The 15623-nt window shown below is 36.5% G+C and overlaps 1 protein-coding gene across 1 annotated transcript in view; it reads left to right on the top strand.

The window, feature by feature from the left end:
* Positions 1-15623, top strand: part of LOC142334636 (E3 ubiquitin-protein ligase AMFR-like) — a 172188-nt gene that overhangs the window by 156124 nt on the left and 441 nt on the right. The window lies entirely within an intron of this gene.

The following is a 15623-nucleotide window of genomic DNA, read 5'->3' as shown; positions in this document are numbered from 1 at the left end:
TTTAAATTTTTTAATGGATTTTTTTCTAAATGGTTTTCCCAATCCATTCATAGTCCGTTCTAGGTCTAATTTTCTGTTTAGTCAATGAAAATTCTTTGAATTGTACGTCAGGACTTGTCCTGCTATGTTTTTTTGTTTCGTCGTCTGACGCTCGTTTTCGTTTTACATTTGTTCACACATCAAAGCTGAAAAAGTCAAATTTTCTGAATGAATTCTTCCTCTCACTAACAGCGTTTGCACGCGTGACGTCATTTTTCTCTCTCTCTCTCTCTCTCTCTAGAAAAAGTATTAAAGGCATTTGCGTGATTAGATTTTGATCATACGTGACTTACCTCACTCAATAAAATGACGTTTGCACTTCAAAACTCAAGTTTAATTTGAATTAGTTTAAGGTCAAAGGAACTCATATGTGTAATAAGGGTCCCTAATGAAAAGACTTCTGCACAATGAATTTTAACAATCTTTATTAATTTATCGTTTAATTATTTTACATAGCTTTTTGAGCGGCGTCAATAACTTTTTCAACTTATATCTGTTTCTATCTCTATCATACGGCACGCAAGTCTATTATTTCGCAGCTATTCCGGCAATCTGCCGGCTATGTTTGATGCAATTTTTTGTCACGTGACTGAGTTTTCATCTGACCCTTTTGACTTTTCGTCCTCAAAAACGGTCCCCCTTACAACGCTCCCACCTCCCCCAACACTCGTCACGTCTATCCATCTCAAGCTCAGGTCTGAACCCCCGTCGTGCAGCTTTCCTAACTCTTTGACCCCACGTGTTCCCCCACTGCACTCACCCCACCCCTATGTTAGCATCCCTAAGCCCCAACTGGCTGCTACAGAAGCCGCTCGGCGGTCGTTTGAGAGCAATTGGTCCCATCATAGCTGGTTGTTTTTGATGTCCTCGGGCCCCTCACGGGGCCCGATGACATCAAAGTGCCGGGCTTTTTTCTTAGAGCTTTAATAAGTATGTGATTCAACAACACTGACGAGGAGACGTAAAGTCATCTAGTGAATGTCCATTGTAGTTTTGGACCCCGAGTGCGTCAGTCATTTATGATTAGCCGCCATCTTATCAACAGCTGTTTAGGCGCTCTCCTTTTTTTTACTCGAATAAGAAATTTGGTGAAGCCTCTTTTCTAATAACAGATTTTACATCCAAAACAGGATGTAAAAGTAATTGGGTCAAGCGGCTGTAACAAATTGAAGAGAGGGGTTTTCTGCTCATGCCGTCTCTTTGAGAAAAAGCAAGAAAAGAGGTGTGAAATAAATCTCGCTAAGAGAGAGAAATTTTTTGAGCCAATGTGGTTTTTTCCAAGCAATTTTCAATTGCTCTCTAACGAAGTTTGAAGCAGTTATTAATTGCTCTCAAACGAAGTTTGTAGCAATTAAATTAGTCCTGTCGGTCTTTTTTATGCGATTTTTCGTTTGACCAATTTTGTGTCTGACGCATTTGACTTTTCGTCCTCAAAAACGGGATAAACAGGTAGCGTCCATTAGGCATTAAGTGCTCATAGAGCCTTCAGCTCATTAGTCTCCAAGCATGCGATTCACAAACTGTTCTGGAGACATACTTATGGTGTGAAGGGCGGTTATTAGAGGTGGACCCCTCTCCCTTATCACCCCCCATCAACCCCTCTCTCCTTCCCCCAAGCCCCACCCCTGCACATCTGTCAGGCCGTAAGGGCCCCGTGCAGCCGAAAACCGCTCTCCCAGCGTCCCCCCCCCCCAACTGTTGCCCCCAACCCACTGTTGACCCATCAGGCCTCTGTGCACCCCCCCCCCCCCCGCTGAGCTCACCTCACGTCCCTTCAATTAAGCTAAAGCTTGCCTCGCTATACCCTGACTAGCTACTGACGAAGCCAACCGCTCGCCGGTTGTTTGAGAGCAATTCGTCTGAGGTTAGTCGCTTACGTTTGTAAATGTGGTGGTCTTTTCATGCAAAATTTTTGTTGACTATTTAACCTTTTTGAGTAACTTTTTCGTTTTCTTTTGTCTTAATCTCTTCCTCGTTAACAAGTGTCAGTTGCGGCAGTTCAGTACTAAAAAATTCAGATGAAATGTGCACCGAAGTTGGTGTCTTTTTCTAACTTAAATTTTTATTAGTGGTTATAGTCGGAGATAATGACCTCTAATGACGTTAAATGAAGACCTCCTTATTAATCTAGTTACCCCCCGCGCCAGCGTCTGAAGCTGGGTACAGTAGTTTGAAGCTCCCACTGAATTCTTCCGACGTTCATCGGTTATGTTAGTTTTGGTACCACTTTTGTCAAAGGTGTTTCTCAATTATCTTAAACTATTAACAGTGCATATATGGATTTTAATGTATTGTTTATTTTAGTATTATTTTACTTTATTTTCAAAGTTTTGTGGCTGAAACTAATTGTTCTAGCCGTTTTGGTGAACTTTTAGTTAGTTTTTTTAAATGCTTTTGTTGAAGAAAGCTTAGTAAATTTTTGCCATTTTTTGTTTTAAAAAAATTTGCCTAATTTTTTATTGCTCTCAAATCAAGTTTGTGGCAATTATATTCGTTTTATGCGAATTATCGCTAGAACGATTTTTGGTATGACTCTTTTCATCCTCATAAACGGAATAAACAGTTAACGGGATAAACAGATGAACGCTCGGAGGGCATTAGCCCGTACGCCTAAGCAATGTCGAAGAATGCGATTCACAGAAAACTTCTGGAGATGTATACTCATGGTCTGAAGCGACCCTTGGTCGCCCGTCGTTTGAGAGCAATTTGCTCGACGTTTGTCGATTATTTTTTTTCTTGCTGTTGTTCTTGATTCTAAATAGAGCATATCTATAGGTGTTGTTATTATGAAGTGACCTGAAGGCTAGACATGGCAATTTACTGAAATAACTTATACACATTGCTAATTTTTCAAGATATTTGCATTTTTTAGTTGTTGTTTTTTCCCTGTCGCTGTGGTTTGGTTGAGTGGATGATCTAGAAGAAATAAAAAATTTTCTAATAATAATGGCTGCTATGTTTCATTTTAGCATTTGGTCAGAGAATTTTGTTTTCTGGTTTTGTGCTTCAGCATCTTTCCCTTTCCTCGATTTTCTGTTGTTTTATAAAACCAATTTTGTTGGAATGTGTGTCAATTGCGAATTTTTTTGAGAGAAACTTCCTCTAATACAGGGTCTACTAGTTTTTGAAGTCGCAACTTAATGTAAATTTTATCAGATGCTATATCAGTTTTTGTTAGTTACTTTGTTCATGTTACCCTGGTATTGGTTCAGATTGTCCAACATAATTATGCAGGTTGTCCATTAGGTTAGTCAGTATAGTCGTTTTTCTACTTTGAATTTTGCAAAATTTTCGAATATTTGTTTGACTTACCTATCGATCACGTTTTTCGTTACAACTTTCACGTTTGACTCATGACTTACATCACTCACTGTTTCAGTTGAATTCCATCGAATGATCCATCAAATAAAGGTATAAATTCTTTCACGCTTCGAATTTTGCAATGCTGTGAATATGCATCAGGTCAAAAAGTACAGTCAAAAGAAACAAGATGAACCGATAAAGCAAAGTCATTAAGTTACTGTGAATTGGATTCTCCAAGTTTGTTAGAACGATTGCTAGCTGGCATTAGTAATTATTTAATAGACTTGTTTAGTTTTAAAGCTGCATTAAATATATTTTTAGAATCAAATGAAACAGCACACCTCAATTTTCCTTCCTAGTTTTAAAGTAAAATGAAAACTGTTTTGGAACATTAATTCGCTTGAGTCAATTTGATCTGATTTTTTTCTAAATAGTTTTGCCAATCCAATCATGGTCGAATTTAGATAGTTTTTTGTTTGTTTGGTCTCGAAAGAAGTTTGAATTAATCATTGTCATTGTTTGCGTTTTTTATTTAATGTTACTGCTTGACCGCTTTTGCGCTTTTATTCTAGAACTTTTTTTAAGGTTCTTGAGGAGACTTTTTTACGCTTGAGTTTTTCATTTTTGAAGGGTCTACGTTGCTGTTTTTCTCGAATAAAGTCGTGCTAATAAAAAAGGGATTGTGAGCATATGGTGCCAATATCAACCATATTGTGGCTTAGTGGTTAAGATATTGGATTGGTATCCTACATGCCCGGGGTTCGAACCCCGGTGGGTAGGAGTTTTTTTAACTCAGTAAAATATTTTGACGCTACACCGCCTCTAAATTAACCTGCCCCGTCTCGTTTGGGAGCAATTAATACGTCTATGTTTGGTTTTCGTTGTAGTCACTGAAACTGAAAATTCTTTGGGTTGTAGGCCAATTGTCCTGACTTTTCTTTCGTCGTCTGACGCTTTTTTTCGTTTTACATCTGTTCACACAGCAGATCTGAAGACGTCATTTTATCTGAATTTTTTCCTCTCGCGAAAGGTTTTTGCGAGCGTGATATTGTTTAACACTCTCAAACAAAAGCTTTTGCCATCTGCGTGAATCTCCTCTCAAGAAGACTTTTGCACTTTAAAACATATGTTAAAGTTGAAATAGTTTAAGGTCAGTGAATCTTATGTGTCTAATCAAGGTCAATAATAAATAAGTTTGCCCAAGCTGTACGAGTGAATTTCAACAACCTATTTTAATTTGAAGCTCTTGTAAATTTTAAGCGGCGATAACTCTTTCAATTCATTTCTGTATCTGTTTCTATATGTATTCTGCGGCCTGAAAGTATATTGCGCGGCTGTTATAGCAGCCTGTGGTCTATGTATACTCATTTAAAGTGACTTGGGCAGTTGAATTATGAAATAAGTTTTAACTCGCTAATACAGTTTGCAGCAAATATTTGTTATGTTGGTCTTTATAAATTCTATTTTCCAGACTACCAAGTATTTGTCTGATTGTTTTCCGTCTGACCATTTGTCTTGGGCTGACATTTTTGAGAGCAATTCACCCGGCGTCAATCAAGCATGTTTTGTATAATAAGTGATTTGCATTGCTCGTTAAATGACTTTCAGCACTAACCTTAAGGTCTCTTGAGGCTACTCGATACACTTTTAAAGTAGCACAAGATAGCAATGCAGCAAGTACCATTTGGCGTAAGTAGTGAAGAGCTTATATTTTTTAAGTTATCTTGTTATCTATTTTGTTATTAATAGCCGCCCTCATCTTCTCAGCCGGCTATTATAGCGCTCCTATTTTTTTACAATTCAAAGAATTTGAATTGTATTGGGGCGCTGTCTTTTTTTTTTTTTAAGATCTGTTCACACATTTTCATGATTTTTGAAGTCAAATTGGAGTAGTGATTTTGGTCACGCCGAAACAGGAAATGGAGCGAAAAAGCGAGTGGTTTTGCGGCGTGAAATTTTTTCGCTCTAATTTTAAAGTAGAGTGAGAAAACGGTGTTTGAACAAAAATTCGGTTTCTCGGTAGTGGTTTTTTGTTCACATGCGGCAATTTCACTCTGATTTTTACTATTTTTTCGATTTTTTGGGTCGATTTTTTTTCTAAATGGTTTTCCCAACCGATTCACAGCTCACTGTAGGCCTAGTTTTTTGTTTGAATTAAATTTTCATTTATCGCTAGTGGTTTTTTTGTTCACATGTGGCATTTTGACATTGATTTTCTGTTTTTTTTCTTATTTTTTTATCAGAATTTTTTAAAAATGGTTTTCTCAATTCACTCTTAGTCCATTCTAGGTCTGGTTTTTTGTTTAGTCAATGAAAATTCTTTGAATTGTACGTCAGGACTTGTCCTGCTATGTTTTTTTACTTCGTCGAATAAAAAAATGTTTCGCTTTACCTCATTTTGCCGCCTTTTCAACATTTTGCGTGAAATCTTTTTGACTTCTCTAGGCTAGTTTCTCTCTTCTCTCATTCTGCTAAAAGTGATTTTGAACATCAGTTGCTCAGCAAAGCAATTCAAAATGAACCGTCAGTATAAAAAATTGAAGTCAGAAATAGAAACGGGATAAACACATAAAGCCCAATTTTAGATGCCCGCTATTTGAACGTCGGTCCTATAAGTATTAGTTACCTCTCTCTAATGCTGATTGTTATTGATAGTAGCCCCCCCCCCCCCCCGCCTCGTGGCTACTGACGAACAACCGATCGCTAAAAAAACGCAATTTTATGCTAAATTTCAGCTTTTTCAAGCTTTTTGAAAATTTTTGTCATTTTTTGAAATCTTTCACCTCTAAGTGTCAAGGAACCTTCTCGAGGTTTTTTTAATAGGTTACTGCATAGTTTCTAGTGGTAGTGGAATGGTTTCAACATTTTAACATCACGAATTTAAGCATTTTTTTGACAAAACGTTCAAATTTTCTAAATTTTTTGACTTTTATGTTTAATCATTCACGGGTTTCCAGACGCAGGGGCCAGAAAACAATCTTAAGAATTTGATAATAAGTTACTGAAAAATTTTTATTTGCCATGGAATAGCTTTTAATTTTTTTTACGACAATTTTTAGCAATTTTTTGATAAAACTTACATTGTTTCAAGTTTTTTGAAAATTTTTGTCGGTTTTCAGATTTCTCAAGCGTCAAGAGCCGATGAACTTCCTCTAGGGTTGACAATAGGTTATTGTATGGTTTGCAAATGTAACGGAATGTTTTTCAAGATTTCAACACCACGAACTTCAGCCTTCTTTTTACAAAACTTACAATTTTTTCAATTTTTTAACATTTATTGTCATTATTCAGTTTTTTCCAGACGCAAGGGCCAGAAATGTTCCTAAGGTGTTTGATAATAAGTTACCGACAAACTTTTTTTGGCCACATAATAGTTTCTCAACTATTTTATGTCACAAACTTACGCAATTTTTTTTTTATAAAACTTGCATTTCAAGATTTTTGAAAATTTTTGTGTTTTTGATTTTTTCAGCCTCCAGAGACAAGGAACCTCCTCTAGGGTTTGAACATAGGTTACTGTATATTTTCTAAAGGTAATAGATTGTCCTACAAAATTTAAACATCACGACGTTTAGCATTTTTTTAAAGAATTTTTGCCATATTTTACATTTTTTTGACATAGTAATTATTGAGGTTTGTTGAGGGTCAGAAAAGCTCCGTAAGAAATTGATAATAAGTTACTGTAATTTTTTTGGCCTTGGACTTGTTATTATCACAAAGTTTAGCAGTTTTTTTATGCAACTTGCAATTTTTTTTCAAGTCTTTTGAATTTTGTTTGGCGTTTTTTAGGTTTATCCATCCTCAAGAGCTAGATAACCTCCTCTAGGGTTTGATTATAGGTTACTGCATAGCTTCTAGATGTAATGCAACGTTTTTCAAGATTTAAATATCAGCTATTTTTAAAAAAATGTTTGCATTTTATCAAATTTTTGAATTTTCTTGATTTTTTCATCATTTTTTCCGGCACCAGGGTCCTAGGGACCCCAACCAAGGTTTGATGATAAGCTGTCGCATATTATCTGGAGTTAATGGATTGGATATCAATATTTTAATGAATCCTGCACTGGCAATTTTTTGATTTTTAATTTTTTAATTTTTTTTTTCAAATTTTAGGAGAATATTATGTTCCAAGTTTATGGATCTTTTTGAGCCAGTGAACTGGATAGGGTCTTGAGACATTGAAATGGTTTTGAAGATTTTATTATCTTGAATTTTAACAGGGTTTTGTTAAAATTTCGATTGTTTTTTAAGTTTTTGAATGTTTTTGTCCTTTTCTGAGTTTAACAATCATTATTGGCCATCAAAGCTTTTCAAGTCTTGCAGATGGGTTCCTTGACATAACTTCAGAGACAAAAAAAGTTTTGAATATTTTCACTGCAAAATCTGGAAGCTGTTTTAAATTTTGCAATATTTTGCATATTTTTAAAATATCAATTTTTTATTTGATTTATTTACTAACAAGGCTAGAAATCTAAAAGTTAAAGATTCGAATCAAGCTGAAGCTAGCCTCAGTGAACCGTGTCTAGCTACTGACGAAGCCAACCGCTCGCCGGTTGTTTGAGAACAATTCGCCCGACGTTAGTCGGTTATCTTTCATGATTTTTTCCTGTCTAATGATTTTAGTATGTAGTCAATCTTTTCACTGAAATATCGCCATTAGTATTGGGCCAATTGGAGGTCTTTTCATGGCTCCTTGCGATTTTTAAGTTTCGCCCCTATTTAATGTTTTGTTATAACCATTAGTTTCGCCCCGATTTGTTATAACCATTAGTTGCTTTATTGGCGAATCTTAAGCGCTCACCAGTGTTGAATGGTTAATATGTTTAGACCTTTTTAGATGTCATCTGTTTCATTTATACTCGCAGGCCTGCAAAATCATCACAAGAAAATACAAGAAAGGAATACAAGAATAAACGGAAGTTGAGATTCGTTTCGCACCAACTCGGGATCGCACCACGGCCTTAGTTCCTACCACTTACGCTACCGATGCGTGTTGCACTTGTCTTTGCCATTTCTACATAGAAAATTTCAGGACAATGGAGTTTGGGACCGAGTTGTTTTCGATAAGCCGCATGTTTAATAAGCGCAAGGAATGTGTAGATTGGGAGCTTCAATATTGCGGTATAGGGCGTCCCAAAATTCCTGTATTACGCTAGGCTCCATTTTTAAAGACCATTATAACATGTGAAGGTTAGAAGTTTAAACAAGGCTGTATAGCGGCTCTCAAAATGTTTGTTTTGCTAGGCTCCATATTTAAGGACCTTTAGCACGTGTACAGAAAATAGTGCTGTTAACTGTTGCGCCCTAGTGCATGCAACTTACATTTAATATAAAAGATAGAAAAAAATATAACCTTAAGATCGAAAAGAAACAAAGAATAAAAAAGTAGAAAGGTAGACAGACCGGACCAGATGGAAAACAACAATTAACCAATTTTGCGCTAAAAAAGCACAACAATTTTTGGCACCAACTCGGATACGAAGTGATACCCTTCGCTTAACAGCTAGAGATCAGTTTTTATTGGTATTGTCTATTGCACTAAACCCATCTATCCCACAAAAGTCATCTACTACGCCAGGAATCACCGTTAAAACATGTGAATATAACTGCGTTGTTAACCATTGCAATCAAATGCAATTTATTAGTTAATGGCTTTCTGGCGGGCTTGTTTTTGGTACGCGACATGCTGAATGAGCGCAAAAACGTGAGCAGATGAGCTTAAGTTTAGGGAAAAAATACGTCTCAAAACATGTGTATTACCCTAGTGAGGTTAAGTGAGGACCGATATAAAAAGTAATAAGATTGCTGTTAAATCTTGCGCTCAAGTGCGATTTGAATTTCAAATAAAAGGAAGAAAAAAGTACAAAGAACGATCAAAAGAATTGAAGAAGGAAGAAAGACAGCCAGACAGGAAGGTATTAAACAAAGCATTTATCCATTTTGATCAAAATATATTGCAGCCATTTTTGACAGGAACTCGGGCGCGAACCTATGCCCTTCGCTTAAAAGCCATAAGTCTGATCTCTTACACTACCGATGCGTATTGTTTTTCTGCTGCCTTTTCGGTATCCGTAATTTTTTGGTCAGAAACTTGGCGTGCTTGTCTTTTGCTATGAGGCGTGCTGCTTGAGCGCAATAACATAAGAAGTTTAGGAGCTTAAATATGACAATAAAGCTTGTCTCAAAAGAGTGTTTAATACCCTAGGCAACATTTTCAAAGAATGTTGAAAATTGTATTAGGAGCGCTCTTAACCAATGCGCTCAAGCGCGAATGAGGTTTGAAAAAGTGAAAGGACAAAAATAATTGCAAAGAAAGAGAAAAGAATTAAAGAGAAAAAAAAGGAAGACAGGCAGCAGATAGGAGTGTTTTAAATAAAACATTCAAGCTTTTTTGGCGCAAGATTAGGTTAATCAATTTTGGCACAAACTGGGCCGCTAACCAATGTCCCTCGCTTCACAGCCATTATCTTATACTTTACGCTACCGATGCGTATTTTTCCAATTTACTGCATTTTTAAATCAAGTTTTTGGGCAAGGGAGTTTTTGGCCTGTTTTTGTTATGCGACATGCTTAATGAGCGCGAAGCATGTACTGGCTAGGAGGTTAAATTTGAAGGTATAGCGCTTCTCGAAACAAATGTATTACGCTATGCTCCAGGATTAAGGACCCTTGAAAGACATCAAGATAGGAGCGCTGTTAACCACGGTGCTCAATTCCGACTGCTGATGAATATAACAGAAGATTAGTCGACACAATAACAGTTTCTCAAAACCGATTCTCGTAGCACTTTTTTCGATAAAGGCAATAGAACCGCAAATCAGCAGCTCTAATAAAACTCAACCTGAAATTAACCAAAAGAAACGTAGAGGAGAGACGCAGCTGTTTTATTTTTCTGGTTCAGTTCTTTTGTAGCGCTTTAATATGTTCTGTTATGGTCCCCTGTTTCTTTGGGAGACTATATGCTTAACTGGTGTTCTTGATCAGTCCGTTTCGGGCAATCAATATATTCAGCATACAGAGTTGTGGGAGAAAGAAAGAAAAGGAAATTGAGAGAAAGAGGAGAGAGAAGGGGATAAATTGAGGAAACAAACAAAAATTGAGAGGGAGAGAAACGGAAAGAAGGAAAGAGAGAAGAAACAGAGAAACGGAAAGAAGGAAAGAGAGAAACAGACAGAGAGAGAGAGAGAGAGAGAACGAGTTTGAGAGGACGAGTGAGAAAGAGTGAGCGAGAGAAAGAAAGATAGAAACAAAGAGAGAGAATAGATTACACTTACAAGAATAGATTATGACAGATGAAGAACCAAAATTTTTCATAACAAAAAAGATAAAAAGATTTCAAGAGTATGTCAAAAAGAAAAACAGACAGACAAGAATGGATAAAAAACAAAAAATATCCAATTTTTGGGTCAAGAATACACGGGCATATTCTGGTACCAAGTCGTCTGCGAATCCATGCCCCTCGCTTAACAGCCATTGGTCTTATCCTTTGCCCCATCGATGAGTATTGCCTTTGTCTACTGCATTTTATACATCAGCAAATTTTGGTAACTGGAATTTTGGCTCGACGCATGCATGATTATTAGATTAGCAGTTGGAACATGGCGGTATAGCGCGTCTCAAGATGCTTATGTTTTGCTAGGCTCATATTTAAGGATCTTTAGCTTATGTTTCTTTCCCTCGCTCTCTTGTTGTGTTTCTTTTTCTTTGCTTTCTCTGCAGTCGTTCTGCTTTTGTGCTATTGAGATTGTAGTTCACTGTAAGAACTTGGCTGCTATTGTATATAGTAAATTTAAAAGAATTTAGTGCTAACGAGCGTACGAAATACTTAGGCATTGCGATATCTTAGTTTTAAGTTTGGGCTTCGACCTCTGATACTTTCGCCGATGTAAACTTTCGCGAAAAGCCGCTAGACAAATAGCAATAAATGTTGTTCACATCTGATGAAAATATTTCAAACTGACACTCAAAATATTTAACCGACTTTATTATAATAAAGAAAATGGCACTACAAAATATCTCCAAAGAATTGAATTCAAGTTGTATATTGATAAAAAGCTCTCAGAGCAAAGGAAAGTTTTTTGACGAACTTGGGACGTATGTTAGAACAAGAACATTCTGTGCTACGCACAGACTCGAACACGCCGTCTTATTTTATTTACATGGCGGCAAATGTGATCGTTAACTTGTTTTTTTTTAATTTATTGTTTAGTTGCTGTAACGTTTCTTTATCTCCCCTCCCCACTTACAAGCACACATACACACTTACACAGGCACAAGTACTTACACAAACGCACAAAGCAGACATTGCCCAGGACCCTAAATCCCTGTTATGGGCGATACCAAACGAGTTCATGACTGAAAAGCTGCTGATGAAAAAGGGGTCAATCTTCGAAAAGGCTTTGAGGCAAAAGTGGTCAATGAACAGCAAGTACCTTTGCATCACAGATCAATGACCAAATAAAATGAAACTTCTCCAATTCAAGGCCAATGACCGAGAAAATCAATATTGGAAAGTTGCACGTATAAGGTGATATAAATCAGCTGGATAATATACGGCGAGGACGAAGTGCTTTTGTGTTATATATTTTTTTCAAATACATGCAGATAAAGTGTTAACAACTCATTTATTCCTGCTATCTGTGTTTCTTTTACGCAACATGTTTGAATGGCCTACTTGGTTTTTCTAAGAATTTTTTTGCCTCGGAATTTTTTAGTTTTTCGTGAACTTCGTCTTTTGCAAGTTTAACCAGCTGTATCATCTGGTGGCAGATATCTATAATTCCAATGAGAAGTGAGGCTGCAAGGAGTAAGTTTCCATTTTCCATGAACTCTAATTAGTTGTGTGAACTGAAATATTTAATGCAAGCCAATTTGAAAGCCAATCCGCACGTGACGTCATTGCGCTCTCTATTGAGAGTTTTAGAAAATTTGCGTGATTTGATTTCTCGATAAGGCGTGACTAGCTGAAATCTACAAAGGTTAAAGATACTCACACTTGTAACAAAGGTTTCTAATGAAAATTTTCCTGTTGTATCAATTTGAATGAATGTTATCAATTTATCTCTGAAAGTTTTAATGGTTTTCAAGCGGTAATTTCTTTCCATTTTAATTTTCTTTGTTGGCTTTATCTATATCTACTGCGCTTGCTTGTTTTACATCCATATCATTTGTGTCTTTAAAAATATTCAGACGCGATTAACACGAGCTTTAAAATATTAGTTTTCAACGCAATTTTTAATTTGAGCAAGCATTTTTGAGATAGTGAATTTTCAATTCTCAAATTGATCAAATATAGAAAGTCGTTGCGTCTCCTTTTGTGCAATCAAGATTGTAGTTCAGCTTGCTTGGCAACGAATGAGCCATAAGTGGCTGCCCTTTAAAAATATTCTTCAGTTTTTGATTTCAGAAAAGTAATCGCCGGACATCTCTCACCAATTACCAATTCATAGCAATTTGCTTCACTATCAACCTTGTCTGATTATAAAATTTAAGAAATGTTTTTTAGAATAATAGTTAAAAAAGATAAAGTTTTTTCACTGAACCCGTTGTCACATAAGTGGCATATTTCGTGTGTTTCAGGTGATTTTCAATTTTTTGCCTGTCTAAGGATATTACTGGGTCGATGTTTTCAAAGTCTATAACCATTCGTTTTGGGCGTATTTGCATTCTCTTAGGGGCAGTATGGGGTTTTTGAGTTTTGCCTTTATATGACGTCCTAGTTGTTATAATCCTTAGTGGCTTTCTGGGCGAATCTTGAGCGCATCGTTAATGATGCATGATTAATGTTTAGACTTTTAATTATGTCAATAATTCCATCTATATATCAGTTGTAAATTTCACTTATCACAATAGTTGACAGTGCTCCTATGCTCCAATGTTTAACGGCTCCTGGGTTGTTTCAAGTTCAAAAACTATAAAGCGGCACAGCCCAATGCGATGCCAAGCGAGTCAATGACCGAAAAGCTGTTGATGTGAAAATGGGCAGTGACCGAAAAGCTCTGATTAAAACTGAGTCAATCACAAAAAGTATGTGAAGCAAAATTGGTTCATGAACAGCAAGACCGCATGCAAAGACCGAATGTAATTTATCCACGTTTGGGTCATTGACCGAAAAAAAATCGTTGTTGGAAAGTTATTAATCACCTTGAACGAAGTTCATAGCAATTTTTGTAAAGGTGTTCGTCTTTTTTATGCAAATTTGTCGCCTGGGCAGTTTGCGTTTTTCTAGAACATTCTTTGACTTCTCAATTGACTTTTTCACGCTTTCGTTCACTATTTTTGAGCAATCTCTATTGCTCTCAATCCAAATTAAAGCTTGCTGCTAATATAAAGTTGGTTTCAGCAAAGCAAAAAGCACGGCGAAATTGCACTGTCGGTAGTGCATATTGTTATGAAGCGGGAGATCAATAGTTCGAATCCCGGTGGTGTCAAATTTTTTTCCACCCGCCTGTCGGGCGAGAGCAATTCTTCGGACATTATTCGGTTTATGTAATGTATAAGGTGATATACTTTATCTGCATAAAAGTATAGCGACGACAATAGTTTCCTTAGCTTTATATATTTTAGATACACGTAAACAAAGTTATTAGCAATTTTTGTCACTCTTGCTTGATGTGTCTCTTGTACGCAAATATTTCGCATGACAGATCTGATTTTTCGCACAATGTGTTTGCTCCTGAATTTTTGTTATGCATGATCTAAGTTACTTCGAGATTTAACCAACTGCGTCATTTGTTGAGATTCTTGATTCTATAGATCGAATGAAGAGTGACGCTGTGAGGAATTATTTTTTAACAAAGATTTCTAATTATTAGCCGCGAAGCGATAGCGGCTATTATTGGGGGGCATCGTGGTTTTTTTAATTCGTCGTCTCCATCGATGATTTTTGCGAACATTGACTTTTTCATTTTCAGTGTTTTGTCATTTGTGCTTTTAGGTCAATTGATTGACTTACATCACTCAGAGAAATGACTTCATGACTTCACTTAATGAACTTTAAATTTCATGAACTAGTTGAAGATCAATAGTGTATATCTAAGTAGTGACAAACGTATATGCCCTAATTCTGGAGTATTGGAGTCTTGAGTTTTTAATTTCGAAAATAAATTTTGAAAAACTATGAAAATAAATAGAGCATATGTGTCTCATTAAAATGACAGTCCGAATATAACCCAAAAAGTCGAGTGGTTTATTAAAGAACTGGTGGTCAATCTATCTATCTTATTTCCTTTGTTGTTTCAATTCCATGGCAGGGCATAAGCGTCTATCGCGGCTATTTTACGGCAATCTGCCGGCTCTGTTAACTTAACAAAGGTTCCTGCTGTATGAATTTGAATGAACGCTATCAATTTATCGCTGAAATTTTTTTGCCCTGTAAGCGGTTTCTCTTTCTCCCTCGTTCTCTTGTTTTCTTTCTTTTTAATTCCTCTTGAACGAAGTTCATAGCAATTATTGTGTGTCTTTGTTATTCAAATTTTTTGCTTGACAAATTTGCGCTTTTCTTCTAGAACATTCTTTGACTTCGCAAGTGACTTTTTCACGCTTTCGTTCTTCATTTTTGAGTGATCTCTATTGCTCCGAAGTAAAGCTTGTTGCTAATATAAAATCGGTTGCAGCATAGTAGAGGTAAGTGATTTATAGAGCAATGGTTAGTGCGGGTGGTGGCTGAGCTGGAGGTCAGTGGTTCGAGTCCCATCGGGGGAAAGGTTTTTGCACCCATAAATAAAAATTGATCTGGGCTACAGCCCCTAAATTAAATTGCCTTGCCTGTCGTTCAAGAGCAATTCCTCCGGCATTTGTCGGTTTATGTTTCTTCGGTTTCTCTAAAGTCGGTCTGCCCTTGTGCAATCGAGATTGTAGTTCATTGTAAGAACTTGACTACTATTGAATCTGGTAAAGTTAAAAGAAACTAACGCTAACGAGCGTACGAAATGCTTTAGGCATTCTGATTTCTTGATTTTAAGTTTGGGCTTTGGCCTCTGATACTTTCGCCGATGGAAACTACTTGTATTGTCATTTGTTTCGCAGGGCTTTTCGCGAAAAGCCGCTAGACAAATGGCAATGCATATAGTTTACATCTGATGAAAATATTTCAAATTGACACTTTTAAACATTTGGCCGACTTTAGTACATAAAAGGAAATGGCACTAAAAATTTCTCCAAAAAATTGAATTCAAGTTGTTTATTGATAAAAAAAAGACTTTTTGCTCTCAGAGCAAAGAAAAGTTTTTTGACGAACTTGGGACGTATGTTAGAACATTCTGTGCTTAGCCCAGACTCAA

This window comes from Convolutriloba macropyga, chromosome 2 (assembly GCF_964194025.1).
Source record: "Convolutriloba macropyga chromosome 2, txConMacr16.3, whole genome shotgun sequence".
Lineage (NCBI taxonomy): Eukaryota > Metazoa > Xenacoelomorpha > Acoela > Convolutidae > Convolutriloba > Convolutriloba macropyga.
This window is presented reverse-complemented; position numbering and strand designations above follow the sequence as displayed.